We start from the raw sequence: 6,000 nt of genomic DNA, 5'->3' as shown, positions 1-6,000 counted from the left end.
GGTCCGTGAAAAAGTTGCAGTGTCTCTCCGTTTCGAGACTCGCCCCTTTCACCGAATATTCAATCGACGAAGGACAGACCAAGGCTCGTGTACGCACGCAACACGCACCTACAAGCGAAACCACCGTTTAAAGAAAAGCGGTGTCGATCGGTTATTAGTCACGTTTGATTCATCGACAGTTTTATCGCGGAGGCACACGTAGTCGCGATTGAACGAAGCCGAGTCCATTAAGCGTACAAACGTGGCTCGTGTTTGCCATCTTGCGGTAACGACTCGACAAGTTCTCCGAGCCGAGACACTTGCGAGCATTCGCCCTATAGGAACATAGAAAATTGTAAGAATGTCATTGCCGTTGTACTCGTGGACTTTGACGTCGTTCTTTTCGACACTCGATCAGTTTCTAGCTGCGAGAGAACGACGGCCGGCTATCAAAGTTTCAGTCGGTGCGACCTAACCGAAAAACATGCGCTCGAAGGAAAAAAATGGCAACGGCGACTGTTATTATTCGATCGAACTCGGTGTCAGTTCGAACGGACTACGAGTTCTTCCACGACGATATTGTTGATAATAATAACTATAATTTTATTTATCAATGCGGCGAATCCTCTGTTATAATGAGAGAATGGGAGGGAATAATAATACGGCAGTAGTCACGCAAGGACAGGCGGGATGCAAAAACAAGAAAAAAAGTCAAGAAAAAGCAACCTTAAATGTTAAATGCACTCGAGAGAGAAATCTTTTATGTACAAATGAATGGGTTAAAATCATAGCGGTGTAAGTCACGTTTTCCTCATTGTGAGAAAGAAGATTTTTATTCCTTGCTAGCACATGTACTGCTATCGTTATTATTACTAGAATCTTTTAAGTCGAGCAAAGGAAATAATACACGATCCGGAATAACAGTGGAATTGTTAAAATTACTGGCCTAATTTATTATTAAAATAATTTAGAATTAATTCAGAGCAAATTCGTCATTTATATCGCTTAAATTGCATCCATTAATTTTTATAATATTTTGAAAATGTAGCTTTTGCCACCGTGGTGCCCGAACCTCTCGAGCTTTTGTTAACGTCATCGAAGCGTTCTTTTTTTTTGGTCCGTTCCGCTGTCATAGCGTTCCGCAGCTTTCGTCTACAGCTCGTGTGCGAGAGAACTCGAAACACCGCCTTACTGCCATTTAACGTGGCGCCTACGGAGTTCCCCCTATCACGAAGCCGCGTCTCGCTACCCGTACCCATTGTCGGCATGCAAATCGCCTAATAGCTCGTTTTAATAATATCCATGAAATGGCGGTGGTCCCGCGTTACAAATAGCCGTATCGTACATAACGCGTTATAAACGACCGTATAAAACAGAGGTCCGAGCGATCCGAGCGACCCAAGTCAGTCTAAGCGATCTAACCGCTCTAAACGGTCTAAGAGATCTAAGCGGTCACAGTATCGCGGATCTAATTGCAAGTGCCTCGGCAGTGGCAAGAGCTATACATCTATTTACATGATTTAACCTTTGGACGGCGAACCTTTTATTCGCGTTCGCGACCGCCGCGGCTAGATTTTTCTAGAATTTTCATTCGTATATCATTACAATATCCTTGCTCGAAGTGAATCCTTCTATTGGATTTTAATATTCACAGTTCGTTAAATACGACCGCCACAAACTTATAATTTAGACGGAATGTTTGTAACTTCTGGGTCCAAACGAACCCGGTAAAAGTTGCCCACGCTACCTGGTCCCTGCATAGTCTCCTCGCAGCTAAGAAAAACTTCGACTGCGAGAGCTTCTTGTTTTTTCGCAGAAACGACGGCGCTCGAGAAAGAGAGAGCGTGGAACGATGAATGTTCGCGAGGCGGAGAAACGGAAGTCTACGGGAAACGAGCCGGTGGAAAAGGGAAGAAGAATCAAGGCGAAGGAGTCAACCGTTGTCCGCACGAACCGGGCGAACCTTTTTAATCGCTTCCGATTTTCTAAATTGATTGAAACGACGGTGTTCGCTGTTAATCTCGTGAAATCGGTCGATTTATCGGTTCTCAATTTGTCCGTCGCTGACGCAAGGTGATGGAACGGCGCACCGCAACGCGAACAAGAGGCGGAATCGAAAATTCGTTGAATCAATAATTTGCTACAATAAAAAAATTCGCTGATTCGTGAAGCTCGGGAAGAGCTCGCGAAGAATATCGCGTCGCAGATTCGGCGGAAAGAATTCGAGAGCACGCGGGTCCAGATAAAAGAATGTTTCATCGGTAGTGGGTCGAATTTCGTTCGACACTCTCTGTGCAATTTATATTTTTCCTTCCTCTTGACGACGGGCGTGTAGGTGTGTGCGTTGCTGCTACTACGAAGTAGTTGAAAAGTCGCGCGTCACGTCCACGTCCACGTCCGCCGTCGCTGGCACGTCGCGTCGCGCCAGGAAAAATGATACCGTTGGACGCTAAAACGAAATACCACCGTCAGTTTTATGGAATATTTGTCGAGTCGTAAACGGGAAATCAATCTGTGTTACGTTTGCCGGTGATGCAGTCGTCGATACGTTTAGGCTTTGGCCGTCCGGAGTCGAAGGAAGAGGCGGCGAGGCGGCGGCCGCGACCCGGGGACACGGAACAGAGATTACACGTGCAAGTTTTCGAGCCAAATTCGGTTGGTCGTTTCCGAGGGGTTTTGCCGATATACCGACATCGATATCAGGAATTTCTACGGATTGGCTGTTAGCGATTCCCCCAGCGAGGACAGTTTGACACCAGTTTGACCGATCGAGACCGATTCCACGTGTAATCGGTTAACTCTGCCGGGTACCTCGTTCGCAGTTGCGTCCCCGGGGCGGTTCTCGCCGCCGTGGGAGAACGCGGAGCGGACCCATCGATTTTCCAAGCGGCCGATCTACCGAGCAGAAGCGAATCAGTTTAGTCAGTTAGAGATGTTCGATTAATTGAATCTTTGCTACGTGGTACCTTCGAATGTTCTCAGTTTTCCTCGCCTTGTTCGATAAACTCGACCGTCCTCTGCCCGGCGTTTACGCCCTCCGCGTGGCGCATACGCGTTTTTCGAAGAACGGCGCATCCGTGTGGCATTCCCGTCTTGTAATTAGAATTTATCGTTTTTGTACCCGATCGAGTGTGGACGATCTTGCGCGGTCGAACGGAAGGGAAATCGAGTAGGTGCACGTATCTCGTAACTAACGTAACGAGCACGCGTCCACCCAGCCGACCCGGCTAGATATTGTTGCTGCTCGCTGTTGCACGTTGCATCCACGCTCGTTGCTTGTCGTCGTTGCCAGAATTGACCTATCGATGCGATAAACTCCGGCAGACTTTTCGATGAAATCCTTTTAGATTTTGCACGCCCTGCTACGACCAACGGCCTCAAGAAAAAAATCAATGGTTAAAATGCTCGTTACCCGCGCGCTGGAAACGCGAAAATTAATGCTCGCTAAATTCGACCGTTATTCTTATTGCCGATAATGAAATTTGATACGCGTGTTACGCTTCTATACATGTGTGTTTGTGTGTGTGGCACACATGCGCGCGCCTGTGCACGCGTCGTACACGTAGTCCGAATAAACTTTCCGATGCTTAAATTCTCTCGTTCAGACCGCGTTTACCTACCACGGACGTTTATTTCGTGGTCCATCGATAATCGGGTCTTCGTAACTGTCGACCCATTCGTAATCTGCTTACGAGCTAGACTGCAGCCACCTCGGGGACTCAGGATGTCCGGAGAAAAAGAAGCATCCGACGACGAAAATGGGCCACGGTGTTTGCTGTTTTCGATGGAAAGCGGAAGAAGAACGCAACTCGGTCGTGTTGCAGGTCGTAGGAGAATGTATCGTCTGATGATACGTAGGGATCTGCTTTGTCGACTGATGGAACGTGTTCGAAAACACACCGACCGATGGCAGCGGATCGATAGACGTTTAAACAATTTAGACCAATTGTTAATATAATCGATGCGATTTTATAATTTAGTCAATTTTCAATTAAACTTGACCAGTGAAAGGTATTCGTTAAAATTCATTTAATTAGGGGTTATATAAATTTTATAATATATTATGAAATTATAGAATAAAATGATAAAATATGTATTTCGGATTTTGTAATATATATAGTATATCAATTTTGAAATGGAAACAGATAATGGTATAAATTTGTTTCGACAGTTTAGAATGGGTTTAGACTGTGTTTCAACAATTCAAGCGGACAAGAATACACATTCTTTTAATTTTAGTCATGTTTAATGCATTTATACATATATAGGTCGAGAAACGCGCCGACTTGTTACAAAATACACCGTACGAAACGAAATCCAATGCGAGACGCAACGATGCGTCACTAAATTGATACTATCATTTCGTTTTACCTTGTTTCCATTAGACCACCACGTCGATCGCCCGACTCGAATTTAGAATTACCTTTGTAAAAGTTAAAGAACAATTCTTTTTAATCGTATAATATCCGATTCGTAAAATTCCGTAGATTTATCGAACGTGGGTTTCTACATTTTCTACCGTAGAACATTTCGAATTTGACGCGCATTAATCGAGACTGCTTAAGTAGATAATTGCAACCTGGGATCTATGCTCGAAATTGCTGTGAACAGTTTCTGGCCAAGAATGTAGAATTCGAGCTATCGGTTCAGGAGTTATTTATTTATAACTATATACAGACTGCTTCGAAAAATGCCGCGCATGGACCAAGAAACGCCGGCGCCACGCGGCGGTAAACGCCCGAATTAATCTGTCATAAATAATATTTCTATGTGATCCCGCGTTTTGCATATTTATAGGAGAGATCCAGTTCCGGCTTTTACCGCTACGCGGTGCCAGCGATTCGTGGTCCACAATCGGGCTGTGCATTATTTTCTGGGAAGACGCAAATGGACGTAAATACGCAAACGTGGTAATTTATAAATTACGGTACGAAACCAACAAGCTGCATCGCGACATTCGCCTTTAGGCTAACGCAACGCTACGCAACTGGCGAAGATTTCGAAATATCCTTTTGAAATTGAAACGTAATAAGCAGGCATCGTTAACGTTTCCTTCGAAACGAGTCTTTTTAACCGTTGGAGCGTTGCCTCAATTTCTCGTTGCTTCCAGGTTTTGCTGCACAACGTTCATATTATACGGCGCCGTTCCGAAAAATAAAACAAACTGGACGGACTCATCGGGGTACCCGTAGCTCGTCTCAATTTTACAACGTGCGATTCGAACGCCACGGGATCGTTCGAAACAGCGAACTATCGCGTATTAAAATTCTGCGATCCGTTTCGAAATACGCGTTGATTGTCGCGCAATACGCGACGCGAACGCGTCTGTCTATTTGCAGTCTGAATCTCTGAATCTCTCTCGGACAGACGGGACGTATAGAGGTTTCGCAGAAAGTTCGCGTGGACAACGAGTCGGCTCGGGGCGAAACGAGGCGGAATGGTTGATCCGTTGCGCATTGTACGGCTACTCGTGCAGGTGTAGCATCATCGGTCGCTTGCACCTGTCCGATCCTTCTTATAAACCAATAAAATGGACTTTCCATCTGGTTTCCTGTACTTCGCGCCAGAACTGTACTTAATGAAATAAGTCCCGGTTAATACGTTCGATGGTTCTTATTCAGGTTTCACGGGCTTAAATAGGAAAGATCCAGTCGATAATTACATAGACCACAGAGGGATAAGAATACGAACAGGTGCAGGTTTCCCCGAGTTGATGTCCTCGTGGTAGCCGGATAAACGAAAATCTGTCGTAGACAGGTCAGCTCGCATCACTTCCTCGCCTATCCGACCAACTGGATATCTAGTCAGTTAGTTACCTACCAACCTACCTACCTACCTACCCGGTTATCTATCTATCTAGCTACCCACCTACCTACCTACCTACCTGCCTGCCTGCCTGCCTGCCTACCTACCTCTCTATCTACCTGCCCACCTATCTAGCCAAGTCGCCACCGACCGCTTCGTGTATCCGTCCATCTACCCACTGTCAGCTTTGCGTACAAATCTGCCGAGCGAAACGAC

Source organism: Augochlora pura, chromosome 4, assembly GCF_028453695.1.
Source record: "Augochlora pura isolate Apur16 chromosome 4, APUR_v2.2.1, whole genome shotgun sequence".
Classification (NCBI taxonomy): domain Eukaryota; kingdom Metazoa; phylum Arthropoda; class Insecta; order Hymenoptera; family Halictidae; genus Augochlora; species Augochlora pura.
The sequence above is the reverse complement of the archived record's forward strand: the minus strand, read 5'-3'. Positions refer to the sequence as shown.